The 22,208-nt window shown below is 36.1% G+C and overlaps 2 long non-coding RNA genes and 1 other non-coding gene across 3 annotated transcripts; 2 read left to right on the top strand and 1 right to left on the bottom strand.

Annotated features, from left to right (window-relative positions):
• Nucleotides 1–6,815: 6,815 nt before the first annotated feature.
• Nucleotides 6,816–6,886, top strand: TRNAR-UCG. Its single transcript has one exon. It is a non-coding gene; the product is annotated as a tRNA-Arg (tRNA).
• Nucleotides 6,887–14,972: 8,086 nt separating this feature from the next.
• On the bottom strand, nucleotides 14,973–20,890 carry LOC113357916. The gene is made up of 2 exons (XR_003363990.1): nucleotides 20,461–20,890; nucleotides 14,973–15,777 (listed from the first exon to the last, which is right to left on the bottom strand). It is a non-coding gene; the product is annotated as an uncharacterized LOC113357916 (long non-coding RNA).
• Nucleotides 20,891–21,386: 496 nt separating this feature from the next.
• Nucleotides 21,387–21,964, top strand: LOC113357917. Its single transcript, XR_003363991.1, has 3 exons — nucleotides 21,387–21,550; nucleotides 21,637–21,697; nucleotides 21,788–21,964. It is a non-coding gene; the product is annotated as an uncharacterized LOC113357917 (long non-coding RNA).
• Nucleotides 21,965–22,208: the final 244 nt, after the last annotated feature.

The raw sequence follows: 22,208 nt of genomic DNA, 5'->3' as shown, positions 1-22,208 counted from the left end.
TGCCGACCAAAAACTTGTTGTTTGGTGGAAATAAGTGAAGCCTATTTATACAAGTCATATTGAAACGTACCCTGGTCTCGTAGGAAGTGGGAACGATTGGGTGATGGAAGAGTGGAGTAACGTATAACCGCCAGAAACCCATGCTTCCATGATGAAGGAAGTGGATCTGTCTACATCCGTTACTCCTTGCCGCCACTAGTTGTCCTGCTTCATGACACTTCCTTATAACGGGCGTATTGAACGCCGCATGTTGTAAACCGCCAGACCAATACCCCGACGAGCATCCCCCAGTTTGTGACATGTTTGATGTCTCGAGTGTTTTCGTGGAAAACGTGTAGCACTTTGCTACGTGCGGAAAGTCAAAGTCAAGAGTCTTTCCGCAGGAAAATAGCATGTGATGCTATTAGGCACGTCTTGGATGGTCTCCTAAATTTTTCCACAAGTCCGTCAGTTCGGTGGCGAACTTGGATGGATGAGATTGCATCTCATGAGGAAGGGTAGCCGATGATTATGGCTACCTTCTGTTGGCGCCTGGTAATGGTACAATGGCGTTTTTTGGAGTATGTCAGTGGCACTGCGGCATGACTAGTATAGCTCGTGCATGCCAGTGGCACGGTGGTATAAGTGGCGCCTGGCATAGCCATGGCCACGATATTTAAGCGGCTGGTTTTCTAAAACTTTCCACAAGTCTGTTAGTTCGGTGGCGAATTTGGATGGCTGAGATTGCATCTCATGAGGAAGGAAGGGCATTGATTATGGCTATATCTTGTTGTATAGCAAAGTGGCGCCATTGGCATAGTGGCGTCTGGCGTAGCCATGACATAGCGGCATGCCAGTGGCGTAGCCGTGGCAGCTGTTTTGGCATATTGGTGTTAGACACAAATATGACTCTGGCAACATTGGTCATGTTGCTAAGTTAAACTTAAGGCCTTAGGAGAATCAGTTAACATAGTTGGCATGACGACTTTAGATAAACTAGGGTTTGGCGTATCGAAACCTAACCTTAATTAGCACTTGCGTTGCGGCACGATAGCGTGGCCAAGATAGATGGCGCATGTCAGTGGAACGATGATGCTAGATTTTGACACATTGTTGTTAGACCCGAAATGTGGCGTGGCAACATTGGCCCTGTTGCCACATCAATCTCAATGCTCTTGGGAACGTTACTTGGCTTGGTTGGCGTAACAACTTTGCCTAAATTAGGGTTTGACATGTCGAAACCATAATTAGTGTGTGTAGCATGCGGACGCGACATGGCGACACTTTTTGTGCAAACGGTGCCATAGTTGTGCCAAGGGAACTATAGCAAGGCCATGGTGTGGAAACGGCCACAAGAGTAAGGATTGTCGTGGGTGGCTATGATATGGCACCATTCCTAGGTCTTCCTGGGTCCCACACGGCTCGTGGCATGTTTTGGCATGCTGCCGCAAAGTGGCATGTCGGCATGCCGCTTATCTCATTGGCGCAACATGGCACGTTTGGAATGTTGGCGCGGTTTTTGAAAAGCCAATTTGCTTCGTGACTATCTGGCGCACTTTCCCCTTTTTAATATTGTGGCAAGTTTATAGCATCCTGATTGGTCAGAAGGCCATCCAAGCATGGGCGCGGCTACACTTCTGGTGTGAGTGTGACGGCTTTAGAGCGACCTGATTGGTCGATGGGAAATGTGGCCGGCAAGTATGGGCTCAACCACAACTTATATGTGTGTGGCGAGTTTAAGGAGACCTCATTGGTCGAGGGAAATAGGGTCGGTTTAGGATGGGGCGTGGTCGGTGGCAAATGGCGTCGGCTGGCTTAAGGCTTGGCCACGCCTCTTTTTGTTGCTGCTCATATCCTGCGGCTCCTTGTTTTCTGATTCTGGGCAAGATTTTGCACCTATTACCTATATTTCCTAGGCTTAATTTCGACAAGCAAGGTCTGATATACTGCGCAAGGTACAAAACCCTAACTTTTACAAGTTAGTCAGGGTAATTGATAGAATTCTATGTGTTGACGTAGAGTTCTTTTAAGTTCATTGCCAGAGAGCAGCATGCTTTCTGATTGAATACCTTATGCAAAGACCTTATCCTTGATACTTGGAAATTCGTGCTACTTTGCTGCAAGTAAACACAAATCGTCATGACGTATCAACATTAAGGGTTCAGCCGGGAAACATAGCACAGAAAGCATTCAAAGAAACTTATATTAAGTGAATATAGGCAAGGTGCCAAAATTTATAGAAGATCTGAGATTGTTACTACATGCACCATTCTGGGTAAATTTCATGAGAAAATATTGAGTTGCTCAATAAGTGTGCCAGTGAAGAGGTTGAACACTCATCACTTTTACATGACTTTGTCTCTTTGCAGAGTGACGGCCTATTAAATGCAGGATTTTACAATTTTAGCCCTGAACTAAAAGCCAGCATCAACACCCATAAAATAGTCAGCTTTTTGTTATTAGTTTTGACCATTTGAATCTTTGACTTTTCTATAGCATTTTATGGGAAGATCCCACTTAACCACTATCATGCAACTGGCTCCAAAAGAATTTGACGCGGCCTTCGGTTGCATTGGCAATTAGTGATATTCCAGCCCTGCTCTAACAAGATTTCGGGATCCGTTTCTTCTTAGTAATATTGGTCTCAATCTTCATCAAGATTGTGTAAGGCCGTATGCAACTAATGTCGTTAGTTATATGGAAAATGGGTCATTTGTCCAAATATTTTTATAACATGGTTCTAATGGACGAGTAAAAATTAGTATGGGTGAAATGGACACCAAAAAAATAGCAAGAATGAAACTGGATTCATCCTGACTTAAACTTAAAAAAGAGCGAGGATGAAACTGGATGCATCCTGATGTAAATTAAAAATAAGAAAAAGAATTTGAAAATGGGTAGGATGAAACTGTTTACACCCTGGCTATTTTTACATTTTCATCCATTTGAACAGTACCAAATTTTACATGTCTGTTTCAACCAGGAATCGCTGATTTTGGTCTTTTTAACCAATTTTGTGTAGTTTATATAAAATAGAACAGTGAGTCAAAGATTAGGTTGGTACTTCTTTCATTTCCGATTTTGCTTGAGGGATGTCCGTGCATTCATTGCCCACGTAAGGGTGATCCTTTTTGATGATGAATTCCCGAACTCAGATTTCATTGTCCCAACTGATCTCTCTCCAAAACCATGCATTGTCATGCCAGAAATGATTGATGTCCATTCTCATACAAGCTTCTCCTTTAACTTTTTCAAAAACAAGTATCGCGTCTTTGATGCATCCACACTTAAAATACATAGCAATCAATGCAGAGTTAATACAAGAATGAATGCATTTACCAGTATCTAACTACCTTATTTATCAGAAACAGAAATAACACTCAAAACAGTAGAAACACTAGGTTCCAAACCCTTGAGTCTGTAACTCACGAAATAAGTATCAATGCTTCCGTTTCTAACATCAGAGCCGTTAGACCCAGATATCCGGAGCCAGAAGTCATAGCCCATACGAACTGAAAACGCCGGTGTTGGGAGATTCTGAGCTAGTGAGCCGTTTCCTTAATGGTGGGTCAAACACAAAGCCAATCCTTAAAATAGAATGATTTTTTAGGGATCATGGTTTTTTTGAGGGGACCATGGTTTTATTAGGCCACCTTCCCTATAATGATAAGGGGTATCCTAAAACGTTGAAATGACTAACCTACCCTTAACCTAATTTAATTTAAAACCAACTTACACTACACCAAATTTGGGTTTTTGTAACAATACGATTCCTAACTAAATTTTTTTTTGGTAACTCAAATGATACATTATAAATCTAGTAACTCATACAAAGGGTTAACAAATTAAGAAATAGTTACCATAATTTGGAATTAATTCATAAAAACTAAATAACTATTGAAAGTGTGAGATCATTAGTTATACATCCCTAACACATTTTACACTAAATCACTATTACTAATATTCCTACCCAAAATCTATGTATACCAAAATCCACCCCATCTTTATAACTCTTTGTCATTTTTAGTAGTAACACAATTTTACATAGCTAACACAATAATTTATTTTAAAATTTGCAAAATGCAAAATATAAATTTTAAGATTTTACAAATCTTTTGTTTGGAACCAATTTAAGTTTTAGAACCATAGAATAACTTATATCCCGGAACTAGAAGATATTGGGAACCGCAACCTTACTTTATTGTTTTCCCAAATCTAAAAGGACTGAAACCACACCCGACACAACTCTTCCAACCATTACACACCTGAAGAACTCTCGATCATCTTTCTTCCTTTATATCAGTTGAACTCAAATCCGTTTAATTTGTCTCCCAAATACCGATCTATCTAGGTTGAAGAGAGATCTAACCACGATAGTTGAAGGAATTAGAGGATTAAATCTCAACAATCTTGCCTAATTTTTCTAGAAAGTTATCAATTACAGGTTGGTTTTCTTCCTCTCTTTTTTTTGTTTCTTTAAGATGGTGATTGCAATTTAGGTTTCTTTTAGTCAGTTTTTCTGTTGTGAAAAGAACCCATGATTAAAAATTTCTTCTGTAACATTGTTCAAGTTGTAATTTCATCTAAAAGAAAAAAGTAAAAGCGTTTTGAGATCAAACTGTTTGTTAAATTGTTTGAATGGAGCTGAAATACTTAAATTTAAGTTCCCATAACTAGTTCTTGTTGCAATTTTTATTCTAGGGATTGAATTTTGGTTTGTTTAGTGCGGGTTTTTATGAGATTGGGTTTTTTATTTTTTTCGCATGTGTGCGGGAAATGTGAAGTTCCTAAGAGGGTAATATAAAAATTATGAATGTGTATACCGTTTCTTCATCTCATGCATTCAGATTTCTAATGCACTTTGTTAACCTATTTATGCACACATTTGGTTTGTGGGTGTTGAAATTTGCAGGTAAGGATCGGACTGACAGGGTTACTATAGATTGGGCACTCAAGAGAATAGTTCCTGCACACTTTTCCGCTCCAGTTAGTACAAGTTGGTCAGACTTTATAGCTGCCTTTGAATTTCTTGATAAATATTTGGGTACACAATACACTAGGTGTGTTAGTTAAGGTTACTCTTATTAGATCAGAGACTTCATTGTCCCAGAGATTTCAACTAGTGGGAGATCAAAATCCAAGGTTTTTATTCTTGTGGTGAGTTCGTTGGTTTCTTAAAATTATACAGTATTTCTTAGATTTTTAGGTATTTTGGCTTCTTGGTTACCAGTAGTAGTGGAAAGTTAGTTATTTAAGAGATAGTACTATGTGAGATACTAGATAGACTCCCTGTTGATTCACATTTAGTTATAGTTACTGTTATTCATTGTAACATCGGTAGAAACTCTTTAGGATTCACAAAGCATGCTATTATAGTTTCTTTTTCGATTACTTGTTTCTAAGCACAAACAGTACGGTCCAGAGGACAAATGAAGCAAAAGAAAAGAATATAATTGGGAAGACATAAAGCTCAAGTAAATCAGTAATATTCCTGATCAGGACATTCAATATATCCATCTTAGTCTTTATTTTTTTTTTCCTGTATTAAGTTTGTAAATTCGTTTTTGTCGTCGGCCTCCCATCGCGAGCGGTTATCTAGTTATGAGCTTTCTTATAAAGCCTTACCGGAATTCTCCTACAGGATCTTGTTGACGTTGATGTCTTCCGCGATGTGAAGAAGGTCATTGACTCCCTTCAAAGCAGGGTAACTCTTGGCGTGCAGAACAAATCCAGGTTGAAAATTTTGATTATTTGGTTATGATTCATATTTTTAACTGGATAAGATTTTTCTGTTTTGATTGGTGGTCGTTTGCTACCATGAAAATTTATTGATTTTTTGTATGTAATTAATTAATATTGGTTTAGGGTAACTCTTGGTGTGCAAAAGAAATCCAGGTTGAAAAAATCAAAGGTGCAAATTATTTATCTAGTTTTTTGTTTGGCTTGTGATATTAATTTAGGTGAAAAGGCATCATCTTTATACTATGCACATTTTAGTTTAACATTATCTAGTGATTTTTAGAAACATTAAACTTGCACATAGGTTTTATATTCTAATATCCATGATGCTGGACGATATTCTTTGGGCAATAGTACTTAATGACTGTTATTTGTCTAGGTCAATAGATTCTTGTAGAATTTGTTTTAATGTTTTCTATTCCCTTCTGACCTCTGTGCTAAATGATCGTTTTACTGTTTTGTATTTCCCTTCTGGCCTCTGCAGCCTTTTGGTTTCATTGGTCCTGGGGAGAGTGGTACTAGTGGTGAGTGAGTGAAAGAGAGAGTGGTAAAGGTGGTGAGAGAGTAAGTAAGTGGTGCTAGTGCACGTTGAGTGGGTGAATGGGAGACTGGTGCTGAAAATATCTCCATGGGAATCTGTAGTTGGGGTTTTCAGCATCTAAGAACTTTAACTCTAGTAGTATTGTTCAAGAGTTAGTAAAATCATGGATTTATGAATCCTGTCAATTTGGTCCAAAACTATCTATTGGGCAATATGAGTTATCGACATCAATCCTGGTGCAATAGTTGATATGACTTTGAAGTTCTATATGTCCAAAGGTTAAAAATATTGTCCAAAGGATAACAATTCTAAAACTTGCTGCTGAATGTTATGTTTCAGTTTTTTCTCTCACAATTTTCCAATTTCTCTTCTGACTCACTATGTGCCAAGAGTGACTAAACTGCAAATCACTTTTTCTTAGGGGTTTCATGGAACTGCGTGTTCGATTGACTTTTTTGTTCTTGGTTGTTTGTCCAAGTGATTAAATGTGTTTGAAGTTGACAAATTCGGAAGATAATCATATAATTCTTTAAACTATACGTCGTTGAATACTAATGAATCCGTGGTGCAATGGTAGCACGTCTGACTTCGATGCAGAAAATGCGTGTTCGATTCACGCCAGGTTCACTCATTTGCATCTTTCCTCAATGTTTTCTTTGTTGTGAAAATTATATAAATGTGTGAAATTGTGTGTGTAGTTTATATGGAACGATAACCTGTTTCTGTAATGCAAATTATCTATAACTATACCAAATGATTTATTACCGATCAGATATGCATTTTCTTGTTTAGTATACACTTGCCTAATTTAAGACAACTATGTAATCCCATAGCAGGGCAATCTGCTATTTAGATAAAAGATTTTGGTTTTTAACTAATTTGTAAGAATTTCGTAATTGTGTATAGTGAATTGACAATATCGTTCAAAATTTTTGTCAATATCGTTCAAAATTTAGTAATTTACCAATTTCTTCAAATTAATCGTAACTATGTCATCAGATAGCATGGCAATCTTCAAATTATTTGTAAATATGTCGTAATCGTCTGCAAGAATTTAGTTGATCTCATACGTCAACAATTGATATGTGATTATATCTACCAATATCTTCAAACTTCTCGTAAATCGTGCACTTACATCTAATTCATTAATCTCGTTCAATTTAAACATTCTGTTAGAATTAAAAAGTCGTCCTAGTTGATCCGTAATTTACTTATCAATTTATATATGTGCAACTTATATCGAAATCTTGTTTGTTGTAAGTTCGATTATGGAAACTTATATTTAATATTCACCAGGATAATCCTCAGTTCGATTCTAAAAATCTGGTATATATTATTTTCCAGAGAAATATTTATTTCTTTGTAATTTAAAAATACATCTTCAGACGAATGCGTTAATTTTTAATATTTAAACCTTGCTAGTTACATCGGAGTCGTAAACCTACCAATGTTTGGCATATTATATGGGTTCATTGTTCTTACGAAGTTTTCGACTTATAGTAGTCCACTTACCTCCAGGTTTCGATCTCGAAGCCAGGTTCATGCCTCGAAGTTGACGAATAGGGGCCTGTTTAAGGTTTGGGGGAATATTCCAAAGGAATCTCTGCTTCCACTAACTCATAATCTTCATCAGAATCATAAACCTACCAATATTTTTCATATTATCCTCAATGTCATCTCATATTATGTCGGAATCTACACCTGAGTACTAAACCTATCAATGTTTGTCAGATATTTTTGACATGGTTATAATGACATAATCTTAACATGGTGGCACCTTTTTCTCTAAAACATCTAAAAGACGATTAATTTGAACCTAATATTTCCGTGACATGTTCCTTATATAAAAATATACAATCCTACCAAAAATGAGAGTATTTCAAAATACAGAACTTTGGATTTTGATCTTATGAAGGTTCAAAAGAAACACACTTCTGTTCAAAAGAACACACTTGTGTGTCACCTTTTTCTCTAAAACATCTAAACAACGATTAATTTAAAGCTAAGATTTCCGTGACATGTTCCTTATATAAAAATATACAATCCTACCAAAAATGAAAGTATCTCGAAATACCGAAATTTGGATTTTGGTCTTATGAAGGTTCAAAAGAAACACACTTCTGTTCAAAAGAACACAGTTGTGTGTCACCTTTTTCTCTAAAACATCTAAACAACAATTAATTTGAAGCTAAGATTTCCGTGACATGTTCCTTATATAAAAAAAATATAATCCTACCAAAAATGAAAGTATTTCGAAATACCGAAATTTGGATTTTGGTCTTATGAAGGTTCAAAAGAAACACACTTATGTTCAAAAGAAACACACATGTATCAATCCGTATGAGAATCCATAACCAATTTTCCACCGTTCAAAAATCTCCACAATCCGTATGAGGAATCGAGGATCAATCTGCATCGTCCAAAATTTTATACAAAAACCAAAAAAAATTCTCCTCTTACTTTCCTCTTTCTCTTCTTTCCTTTCTCTTTCTCGGTTGTTTTCCTCTCTAACTCCGCCTCAACCAAAACCCTCTCTCGTAACAAAATTTCCAAATCAAGGCCTAACACAAATCCTTGAATCCTTAATCCGTGAATCAAAAACCTATCTGAAATCGAAAAAAAAGCCTCCAATTGAAACATTCATAACCCTAAAAATTTGATATTTTCCCTGAAATAAAAAAAAAAACCCTTGTTATGTGATAATGATTGTTCTTCGATCTACTAGATAAGGTATAATCCCGAGCTTAATTTTTTGCTTTTTTTTTTTGATGATATTGTTTGATTTTGATCTAAAATGGTTTATTCTTTACTTTTCCTTAGGAAAAAGAAGAATTAATGAACAAGAACAAGTCTTGTCATGAACCCCTAACGCTGTCTATCTTCTTTGTTGTAATAGATGATCAATTTTTGTTTTTATTTTTTTTCTTTTACTCGATCTGAAACTTGGGTTTTTCAATTTGGGGATTTTCTTAATCTGTTAGTGATGATGATATATATAATTTATTTTCAACGGGTTTTTGTTTATAATTATGGTTGGTTGTTTTGAACAAAGGAAGGGTTTGTTGTTATTGGGTTTGTTTATTTGTGTTCCAATTTTTTCTGGTTTAGACATGGGTTTTCAGTATTGCAGTCATTAAGGTTTTTAGACTGTTCAGTTTAAGTTTGTTTTTTATTGTTCTGCTGATTTATTGTTGTTGTTATGTTGCATATGAATAGAAGTGAAAACCCTAACAGTGAAGTTTGACAGGGTAGAAATGGTGCTCGACAAGGTGGTTTATTTTGGTTATTAGGAATGTTTTTTGATGACAGATTCATTAAATTAATGCGAGAATTACACAAGTAGTATGCTTACAAAGTCTGTATGATTTGTATAAAGTGATATGTTCTTCTATGACTGAAGTCTGTTTTAATTCGTTTGTTGGCGGCAGATGAAGCGACCTGTTGAGTATGCGTGGAAGCATATTAGTGAGTTTGTTTTGCAATGTTGGTGTGTATTCTTATACTTCTTAATATTTTGTTTAAGAAACTTGACATTTGTGTAATGAATGTTATCTCTGCTGATCTAGTTTTATGTAAATGACTAACAGGTTAGTAAACTGTTGCCTATCTACAATTACACCAAGGAAAGAAAAGAAAGACTAAGAAAAGCAGCAGGTAATATCACAATCAACAAAGTGAAACATCATTGGCTTCCTAGACTTGATAATGTTTTGCCTATTTTAATGATTTGGTTTCGTTTTATATAGAAGAATGGAGAAGACTTTACTACATTATTTTGTTTGTGTTTGGATGGGAAACCATTCAACAAAGGTCGGTATATCTACCATTTTTAGTGCATTCGATAAAATTTAACGTATTTCTTTTGTTGATTGATCAACAATTGACTGATTTAATAGGAAAATAGTAAATTCTGCCAAACCTATTGTTCTACAGTGGAAAGTGTTGGAGCAAGTTGATGAAGAGCTAATGAAAAGAGATGTAAGAGCAGAATTAAGTCTCGTGAAGTAGTTAGTGGAAAACCCGGTGCTCTTTGTTTCTTTGGAACAACAAGGCAGGTAACTATTTTAGTGCATTCTATTAATTCTTGGAACCATAGATGATTGTTCTTGAGTTGGTTTCTTATTGGCCCTTCTTTAATACGAATGATGGAGGATGGATCAATTTTGTTATTGCTGTTCTTATGTAATTCATCCTATAGTGTGTTATTATACATGTTTTGCCGAGGAAAGACATAGGTGATTGGAGGAATCCTAGAATAAATCCTACTGTTTGAGTTGTTCCTTTAATTGTGGTGTTTGTTGATGATGGATTGTGTCCATCGAATTCTGATTGCCAATGGGGACTTGTTTGATTTTTACCATTGGAGCGTAAGATGTAGCATTTGGAATGGTTGTCTTATTTGTGTTTAATTTCATTGCAGATACTCCCAAAGCTCCACACTTTGGATGAATTGAAGCAGAATGACTTGATCCTTTAGCAATTCTTTTACCTGTGGATGGGACTTTGAGTTCATTTGGAAGGTAAGTTCAACTTGCTGTTTTTAGATCAAAGATCCCACTGGTAGAATACGATTCACAAAACACGCCATGTAATATGCATCATATCAATTGGACCCTTCTCTGGAAGCAGGCACCAATATATTTCATTAGCACTTTATTATTTTGTCGCAAATCTTTCTTTCAAGGATTGGGAGTGATAAATTGTCTCTATTTAAATGACAAGATAAATAAATTCATGTTGCAAAATTTGATACTTGTTTGTTTTGTCAATCAAATTTTAATTTGTATGTTTGATGTCATACTTTGCAGATTGATTCTCGAAAGCTTACATCCAAGGTCAGATTCCAATAACCTTTTTGAGTGGGTTACCCTGTACCAGTCGAGTTTTCTTTGGTGTTTATGCATTGCTGTTTGCTGCTGAAGCTAGGGAAATAGTTATGATCAGGGTCAATTCTTATTAAAAGTAGGCTATTTGTTGTATTTTCCCAAGTGTTTCAGCTTTCTAATTTGAAAGATTGCAATGTAAAATGATATTTTTGGGCTCAAATATACTGGATATGAACGAATTGGTAGTTGCACCAATATTCTTGTTATAAATTTGCACTTGAGAAGAATTTGATTCTGGCATGATATGAACTGCAGTGTATTTTCAGGTCACTGGAACATTAAATTTTCAGGTAACCGAAACCTGATATTTCAGGACGGAATCACCTGAAATTGTGTTTCTTTTTTTAATTCAAATTTTAACAATTTCCTAATGGAAAAAATCCGTTAGCCTATTTTGAAAAAATAAGACACATGTCATCTCTTTATTAGCCCCTTGAACTGTTATACAGAGAGTTAGCAAAGATTGTAACACAATCTCCACATTACAAATTAAATATAAAGTGTAAAATGCATATAGTTAGGATAAATATTGTAATGAAAATAAAGTGTTAGCGTATTTAATTTCCCTAATGGAGTAAAAGAGTTAGACAAACTCCTAACACATTATATAACTGCATTCCAGTAACTATTTTTCTTAGTTGGGGAAATTAGCTTGTATTTTTTAGTAACACTTTTACTCCATAAGGAAAACCTAGATATGGTGTAGTGCTAATAACCACCTATATATATATAACCACCACTTCCTCCCACCACCACCGCCCACCACCGCCGATTACCACCGCCGATTATCACTACCACCAACCACCGATTACCACCACCACCACCACCGCCCACCACCGCCGATTACCACCACCACCACCTCCGATTATCACCACCACCAACCACCGATTACCACCACCACCTCCTCCCACCACCACCACCACCGCCTATTTAAGAAATGTAACAACATCAATGCAATCACAATTAAGTTCAGTTACATAATAATTTTATCGAGTATAAAAGACACCAGCCGCAACCTGATTCTCCCACCACCACCACCGCCTATTTAAGAAATGTAACAACATCAATGCAATCACAATTAAGTTCGGTTACATAATAATTTTATCGAGTATAAAAGACGCCATCCGCAACCTGATTCTGCCATGGGACCACTCCGGAGGTATTTTCCAACAAATCCTTCGCTTTAATTTGATTTTGATTGCTTCAATCGAATAGAAATCATCAAAATAGAGTTTTAATAGGATTTACAGAGTCATGTTCGATTAGGTCGATTTTCCATAAAACCCTAGTTTACTAACCGAACTTCTTGAAAATGAAGAACACGAAGAACAGTTCGGTTCTATTGGATTTAAAACTAAGTCACCGAACTCTCTGTTCGGTTGTTTCGCAAAAAAATTTAAAATTACAAAGTAACCGAACTCCACCCTTAGAACCGAAAAAAAACAAATCCAGTCTAACCGAATTGTGTTGTTGTGGCCACTATGTTGAGTTCCATAATAACCGAACTTAGCCAATAGAGTTCGGTTTGTTCACAAAAAATTTTAAAACTACAAAGTAACCGAACTTAGCCAATAGACGCTGGAACTTCATATTTTTTTTGTTTGTTAAGTTCGGTAACTTCACAATTTTATCGCAGAAACCGAACTCAGAGTTCGGTTGGTTAGCTGTTAGGTTCAAGTTTGCGAAAGAACCGAACTTTGTAAACTTATATACTCTTATATTACGTAAAGTTCGGTTAGATCAAAAGTGCATGCAGTTTGCGAACCAACCGAAATTTGTACACCAAAGTTCGGTTAGTTGAGAACCAACCGAACATAACGCTGTAACTCCTAGAAATTATTAGAGAGTTCGGTAACCTGCGTGTTTAGAACAAGTAACCGAACTACACTTTCAGATGAGTTCGGTTACTTGTTCATCTCACGGGGCAGCCGAACTACAGCTTCAGATGAGTTCGGTTACTTGTTCTTCATATAAAGTAACCGAACTACAACTTCAGATGAGTTCGGTTACTTGTTCTTCATATAAAGTAACCGAACTGTTCAAAATCCAGTTCAAATCCGGATCATTTTGAAGATTAACAAATATTCTAGGAGAGGATGGAGATGAAGAATCAGATGAGTTTTCATCATTTGAATATTCAAACTTAGTGAATTGGAAAAAAAAATTATTTTCCATGTTTTTCTCCTTCATCTTCTCTAACTCTACTCTCTCAATAATTCTACTCAACTAATAATAAACCCATCTTTTAATTTAATCTCACTAATTGTTTTTAACTAAATGATTCACTAATCATAACCTAAAATTAATTAAGAGGGTAGATTAGGTATTAAATAAATAACTAGATATGGGGTGACCTAGAATTACTTCTAATGCCTTTACCCAAAATAAAGCCATGGTCCCACAAAAAAACCATGGTCCCCAAAAAAATCGATCTTAAAATATTTTGTTTAGCCGACTAGGTAGCCAAACCGACCCATGTTACTCTCAGATGAGTAATCCCATTAGCATATGGAAAAGTATTCCATCGCAATTCCGAAACTCTGAGGAATTCTCTTTTTGTTCCTGCATGTATATATATATCGACGATGGCCTTTAACTTTTACCAAAATCTTGTTATTACTGGAGAAACACAAGAGAACAAGTAAAGGGACGAAGCGAAGTACGTACCTAGACCAAGCAACTTGATCAAACAAAACAAAAGAACGATGGGAAACAATTGTACATCATCAACTGCAAGGGATGTCGATGATGATTATTGGATCTGTTGTGTACCATCATCGACGTTTCGGAAACAATCACAGGTACAGTGGCCTAAAAAATCTGAGGAGGAGGTTAAGACGATAGAGGATTGGCATAAATCAGATAGAAATAAGCGTCTGAGCAAGGAAGATTGGGAGGAAATACTACGGGAAGTGGTAACGCAAAGGGTTGATCATGCTCAATTCAGAAAAGATCATGGGAACCGACGTCCGTCTTGGAGACCGGCTTTATCGAGTATCCTGGAAGAGAACTGATGCGTTCATTGGCATCTCTTATGTATAGGAATATATATAAAAGTTAGTGTCATCCGAACCAGATTTTTTTATTTTTTTTAATTCTTCTGTGTGCCGGATTCAAATTATGCTAATGTTAATCACATCACGGTCATTGTAATTGATTATTTTTTTCCTTCTTTTCCATTCAAGCATGTAAATAAATTGTAATAATAAGGCAGTGAGGGGAAATTGATCGTACTAAATTGTCAGTTTGCGTTATGTTTTCGTTTTGGGCAAGGACTTAACTTCTCTTCTTGTAGCAGTGAGGGGAACACAAGATGGAGTTCTTAGGCCAAAATCTTTCTGAAAATTTCTTGAATATGCAGTTTCAAAAATACACGGAGGCCAGGCTTCCAGAATGCTAGGAGACCAAAAATCATTGTAATGTCTTATCCTTCATTTGATGCTAAAGGGTCTACTCGATCAGTACCTTTTATGAATAATATTCGTTGAGCATCAGTTCTCTTCTTATTACCATCTGCATGTTTATGAACGTTAATCCAGATTCTCCACAACCCAGCAGTAGTGAGAGGATCACATCTTTCTGTTATCTTCATTTTCTTGAATACCAAGCAAGTCACGATGGAAGAGCTTAAATACCAAGCAAGGTGAAAACATTCAGCTTGGTGCTACGTCCAGCCCAGCAGAATGTAGTTCTGTAAGCTTGAGTTAGCTGGTCTGTTTTGGACAGCTTCTCTGTTTTCTTATAACCAAAAGGGTCCAACTGTCAACCGAAAACCAACAAGACAAACCAAAGGAAAAGGAAAAAAATAAAAAAAATTTAACAGACTCTGAAGTAAGACTGCTAGGTACTTTCGATTCTCACTAAACTCAGGTCTAGTTACAAAAATTTGCATCTCTCCCATAGGTAAACTAAAACCCATCCTTGCTAAACCATCTGTAGAGAAGCTTACTTCTCTGTAACTATGAGTAAATTAAGCTCCGGCTTGTTAGATCAACACATAATCTGTTCCACCTGGTAATTGCATACCAAGGTAACTTCTTTGAGGAAAACACCACAAAAACAGACTGAGAATCAGTCCCAAAGCAGACCTTGAGAAAACCTTAACTAACCGCCCATTCCCCTGCACACAGAATTGCCATTATACATTCAATGTAATTAGTGGCTACCCCTAACCCACCAGAAATCGCTACCACAAATACTATTACTACTTCTTCCAATAAAAACCATAGCCGGCCTCCTCAGGGTTTCCTCTTGAGGCCCCATCACAGCAGAATAGAAGATGATTCGGCTGAGGAAGCTGAAAAAGATTTCTTCTAGTCTAACCCTTTTAAATCTTCTGCACTGCAACCCAAAACTCCTCGGAACTTGCAAGCCATAAGAGGTATGAGGCCTCGAGAAGAATTCCACATAAAAGCACGGATTCTTCTCTTGATATCAGCAACATTAAAACTCTCATTTTCAAACACACACCTGTTTCTCATAAACCACAGCTCCTTCATAGGAATGAAAGCAGCATTTATCTGTAGTTCCTTTATTGCGGGACTTTATGTTTTAGCTAGGGTAAGAACATCATCAAAGTTACCAGGATTCAAAAAGCTGAACATACCATCCAACCACTGCCATATCAGCTCACTGCAATTACAAGACCAAAGAATATGATCAAGAGTTTCTTCATAACTCTCACAGAAAAAACATCTGCAGGTTAAACTTAAATTCTTCTTTTTCGTATTTTCATCTGAAGAACGAATCTTTCTAACCAGCTTCCAAACATTACTTAACACACTAGGATGAATAGATGCACTCCAAACTTGTTTAGGGCATTTGAAGAACAGGGAACTTCTGCCTACAACAGCAGAGGCTACAGAAAATTATGGAAGAGTTCAATAACAGTATTAATGCCGAAATAAATGGTTCCAGACTTTGTAACTAGTTGCGGAAGAAGAGATTTGGGAGTCTATGCACGATGCAGCTACTAGTACTCTGGACATACCTCACCATGACCTCCTAGATTATGAATCGTCTAGCGCGCGTATTAACTGATCGTATTCGGGTAATGCCATTTTAGAAATTGTACATACACGATTAAGCATTATTAATAAGCTGAAATAGTTCATTTGCTTTTGCATCAGTTAAATGAACAGCCACCGAATTGTGAAAGAGTTCATGGTTGGATAAGTATTTCATCACAGATCAAAGAATATTCATTGTGTTTGGTGGTTGGTTATTGAGTTGGTCCTCAAACACAAGGTTGGAGATACAGTTTACTAATAAATGTTCTGTGTAAACCTATAAATACAATTAGAACGTATATATCAATCAACGGTATAATGTCAAAAAAGATTATTACACGCTAGCTTTTATATAGCCATCAATAAAAACAGTAACAGAGGGAGCATGACTAGTTAGTTAGGTCAGCATTCCGTTCAGCAACTAAAACACAAGTAAAGCAAAAACTATTACCAAGGAACCAATGGTTTTATTGTATGAGAACTATCTGGGTGGACGTCATAATGATCTATGTATCTTCGATCCTAAGAAATTTTTCCTTCTAAGAGCCTAAGAGTTTTGGTTTGATCTTTGATGTGGCAGCCTTTCAGTTGTATTTCTTTCTAACTTGTTTGATGCCAAGCTTAACCATCTAGCCACTAACTAAAACGCCATTCCTACTTATCCAGCTATGTCGAGAATAGAAACTCCCCTGATTTTAACCAATTAGCATATTCTAGTATCCCTTGCTCTAGGCCGTATTACAATTCAACCAATGAAGAAAATCAGCTGTTTCACACACAGATGACTTACAATTGACAGTAAAAACAGAATGAACAACCAGAATGAAACATATAATAAGCAATCATACCTAATTGATCATTTACTCAAGGTTTGATGGGCATCCTTATCCCAGATCCCAACAAAGAAAAAAAAAAAAACTGGTTTCTACTACTTTCCCAAAAGGTAGACAACACAATGGGTGAAGGTTATGGTTCTTAATAAAAAAAAACCTACACCAGTACACAAACCCACCAGTTGAATAAGAGAGCACGCTGATCTTAACTAATATATGTAACCACAATAACTGTGCATCTCCAATTATTAAAGAAATGAGAGGGGTTAGAGAATCAACTTACACGTTTGACAGAGATACCAAGTTTTTAAAGCTTGATAGTACGTGTAACAAGTTATCAGTAGAAATAACCAATATTTGTTTCAAATTTACCAACACATTTTTCTACCCCTTTGCCAATTCAATTCAAAAACTCCACCATTCCAATTCTCTCTAAAAACAAATAAACATATTTAATAAGCAATGCCAACATTTGAAAAACCCCCTAATTAAAACCCTAAATAAATGGAAGAAAAAAAAGGAAAGATCAGTAATTACCAGCATATTGAGAAAGAGATTTGGAGAAAGATGATACTAGGGTTTGATTTGAGATGAGTAGTTGTTTCTTCCATGCCCTCATAATCATATTCTGTTCTAACCTGAAAGCAGTCTAGTAGTGGTAAAATTTGATGTTGAACCCTTGTTAATGTAACGTAAGGTCTTGGGCTTTTACCTCTGGCCTGTTATATCTCTCTTTAATGCCAAAATTGGTGCTACACTGAAAAGACTTGTAGGCTGTAGCCTATTCGGCAACCAGTCCAGAAGTACAAGTGCTTCTGTTGTTCCAGAAGCATAAATAGCACTGACGAGTCATAAATAGCAAAGTTTTTGCATCTCCAGAAAATTACTTGTTTGCTTCTACAAGTTCATCTGAAATTTTAGTTCCCACCATAACTTCTCTGATTTTTTTAATTAATAAGTCGAAAAGTTAGTTCTTAAGGTGTATCGAAATTATTTTTTACAGATACCACTGGAGAAGTAGCTTTTCGATTTCGAAAACTCGAAACAGTTTGGGAACCAAATTTCAAAAATGTAAACGTAAAAAATATATTTTCTGTGAAGCAAAAATACTTTGCTAATTAATGACTTCTGAGAACTTGCTTATGGAGAAACATAAGCACTTCTCCTTCTGTTTGCCAAACAGACTCTTAACATCCATACTTACTGTCCAATGTACAAACTCTTCTTGCAATGCAAATTCTTTCAGCAAGCCAGGTTGACATAGGCTTTCCTTGCCTTCACCTAAAACTTTGTAGATAGCATAGTGAAAAAAAAAAGGATGTCCTACTGTGAGCGTCCGGGTCAAAATCTTAGACGAAATCATCAAGATTGAAAGTCCTATACATAACATATGCCCCACTAATACTGCTAGCCCAATGCATATGTATTTAAGGTTCACATTTTGTGATACGAGAATAAGGGATATATCAAATTTAACTAGAATTTAAAGCATGCTCAGGGAGGATAGGAGCAAAACCCAAAAAGGTCCAAAATAGGAACATTTTTCATTAATTGGAGTATTTCTCCACATAATCGTGTATATCCATCGGTGATTACGAGTATAATAAGAGCATTCGTTGAAGAACGAATACCTGCAAACTGACTTATCTCCCCTTTGATAATAAAAAACTCAAATTCAGCAGTTGTTGAAGCATATAAAACCAAGAGCGTTAAGGAAACCCAGTACGAAAACTTATATCTGGTTACTAAGAGCAAGGTCAGTTTTTCTATTGACATGGATTATTGATTAGTCATAATCCTCGCTGCACGGAAGTGGACTAATCTAGATCACCAAATCAAAAAGATGGAAAACAAAGAATTGGTAGAAATACATTTAAAGGATGATAGCTCTGAGAACAACAACAATACCAAGCAAATATTAAGTTATACAAGATAGTGAACTCCAGTGACTAGTTCAGGTTCAAGTACCGACTACGGCCTGGTGATCATGATAGAAACATGAATAGAAAAGGCTAATGGCACAGCACCAAGAGGGAAAGTATGGTCATACACTAAAATCTAAATCAACATTGTGACAACTAGGAAATGTGTTTTGTCTCAATTAAATCGCATACTTCAATTAGCTTAGCAAACCGATGATTTCTAGTTTTCTATGCACTAACGTTACCAAATTATACTCAATATTCAGATGGTCCATTTCAGATAAAGGCAAATCTGGGTTGCATAAATACTGGTACGGGTGTTCGATGCCGATACGTATTGGAGAACCGCTATGTTGCACGGATACTCCAAGAAAGATGCCGTAATCGTGTCGAACGTACGAACTGACACGACACTTCCCGACACTCGATGGACACACAACATCACGTGTCGCGTAAAAATTGATATTGGACACTTTACGGACACCAACTAGACACTTTCTGACACGTCATAAATGATTTATTTTGGTTTCCAAAATCAAAATAAACTAAATATGACACTAATTTATTCTTGTTTTAGTCAAATCCAAGCGTTATTCATGATTTTTTTTACCTTTTATTACATTATTATTAATTTTGTATAATTAGTAATCAAATATTTTAAAAATAAGAGTAATTGTTTTGTATTGTAAATTGTAATAATATTTCATTTTAATGATGTGAGTAATATATATAATGTGTCCCCGCAACCCGTTTTTTTTAAATTTGACGTGTCCCGTGTCCGTATCCGTGCAACATAGGAGAACCGGATTTAGCTTTTTCAAAAATGGCCGATACGGATACCGGCCGATACGGCGTACATATAATGTTGCTAGTGTAATTATATAGGAATTAAATCATCAATAATGTATTAGAGAACATAAAATTAATGTAATCTCAAAAACACTCATTGTACACCTCTATCTCACAACATTTCAGTGCCACATTCCTCTCTCAACCCTCTTTATGAGGGAGTAAACTCCTTCATTTCTCTTTAAATGTTTCTCCACCTCCACATGTACAAAGCACGTGAAAATCAAGAGACCTTAAAAAAAATTGAAGGAAAAAACTCGAAATTAACTAAGAAATTTTTGGTCAGGCTTTTGCGAAGTATCATAATCCTCAGGTATCGCCATAACCCAAAGGCAAAAACTTAAACAGAAACTATCACCAACCAACGGTTTTAATGCAATTATCTATGTATCTTCCTTTGCTAGTAAATTTTCCTTGTAAAGCTTAAGAGTTTTTCTCTCATCATTGTAGAGTTCCTAGTTCTTTCCAACTTGTTTCGTGCCAAACCTAACCAACTAGCCCCTAACTAAAACACTGTTCCTACCTATCCAGCTATGCCGAATAGAAACTCTTCTGATCTTAACCAATTAGCGTATTCTAATACCCCTTTCTCCAGAGCAGTATTACAATTCAACCAATTTTATCTACAGATGAAATCAAATCTACACTCAGACATTTGAAAAAACCCTAATTAAAACCATAAAACGAAGAATCCGAACTTACCAACGTTTTGGAGAGACGATTTAGAGAAAAATCTTGTTGAGAGATGATGGAATTAAGGTTTGATTTGAGATGAGCAGTCGTTTCTTCCATGGAATCATAATCATCATCGCCATGGTTCTGTTCCAACCTGAAAGGCTGAAACCCGTCTCGATGCTCAACCATTATAAAACTGAAACGTAAGGACTCGGGCTTTTACCTCCGGCCATGGGAACTTTGAGGGCAGAAAAAAAGACAAAATAAAGTTGGGAGATCCAAAAATCCCACTAAACCCCAATTCCCTCGTCTTCTTCTTCGTCTCCTCAGCCGCAAGCAGTTGATAATCCATCATTCAATCATCCATACAAATAGTGCAAATTTTAGCACTTGGATTTTCATGAATGGCGATGAAAGTAATGTTCTCCTCCTCCTATCGGGGAAGAAGAAAGAGATTAAATCAAACTAATAAGGAATCAGGTATGATTTTCAATTTCTATTTTTGTTGATTTTCCTAAGGAGAGAATCAAGGAAGATTGACACAAGTACAAGATAATATTAACAAAATAATATTTTTGTTAATTTTAGCCATAGACGACCACCAGGAAAAGATAATACAAGATTAGACAAACACAACTACTGGTGGTGGTTGATTAGAATGGATAGATTTCAGTAAACAAATTGGTCTATGTTGTGCATTTTATTTTATTTTATCTATACCTCCCCATTATTTATATAGCGCTCCTCTTCTATATACACAATAGCGATATAACTCAATAATTGCATTTTTGACGTTCCATGTCCACTTGAGAATACATGGGTTCTTGATTCTATACTTTGGACTACTGTTGTTTTAATATAATGTATACAAGATTCTTAGTTTGATTTTTTTTTTTCTGACATTTGGATAGGCAAACACAACTATAAAAACACCCCTTAGTAAATCACAGAAGAGGAAGTTGAGGAAATTGGAGGTATGTAACAACTTGTATACTTTGTATTGCATTATTTGCATCCGTCTTGTGTGTAGTGGTATATGTGTGTGTTTTAATGTGTGATGAGTATAGGAGGAGAAGAAACAAGAAGCAAAACTATCTCAAAGTGTTCGAATCTTGGAGTAAGTTGAATATTCTTTCTATTTTTCGTTATAAATTGCTTTTGTTGTGGAACATACTTTAACATAACAAGTTTTTGCAATTACAGCAAGTACAAGATTCAAGATGAAACGTTTTCTCTTCTCAAGTCGTCGGGGAATATAGGACAGGTTTGTACCTATGAGATGTTTTATATTACAAAGAAAAAGAAAACGGTTTCGAGATTTGGGATTATAATGAATGGAATTGTCTGTGTGTAGGCTGGACCTGTCAAGGAAAAGCGGCTAAGGGCAGTACAGTTTCTGCAGGCCGGGTTAGAAGCTCCAGAAGATGATAGACCTAGTAAAAGAAGGGCAAAAGAGTCTGAGCCCTGTCAAGTCGAAGTTGGTGTGGATGAAAAACAGGAGGTTGTTGAGGATGACATTATACCGCCGATGATGGTATACTACAAGAAAACTTGGTTTAAGCGATCAAAATCTTAGCAAGATCTCAAAATTTTGGTCTCTTTAATAGTGAAGCAACCATGTTTGCAATTACCAAAAATTTTGGCTGCTATTAACATGCTCCTATTAAATCGTAGCTACCAATTAAATTTGTGGGTTGCTCCAGCATTTTTCCCAGTACTACATAGCGAGTGGAGTAGTAGGTTAGCAGCTATTTACTTCAAGCTACCATGTATCA

This window comes from Papaver somniferum, chromosome 3 (genome assembly GCF_003573695.1).
Source record: "Papaver somniferum cultivar HN1 chromosome 3, ASM357369v1, whole genome shotgun sequence".
Taxonomy (NCBI): Eukaryota; Viridiplantae; Streptophyta; class Magnoliopsida; order Ranunculales; family Papaveraceae; genus Papaver; species Papaver somniferum.
This window is presented reverse-complemented; position numbering and strand designations above follow the sequence as displayed.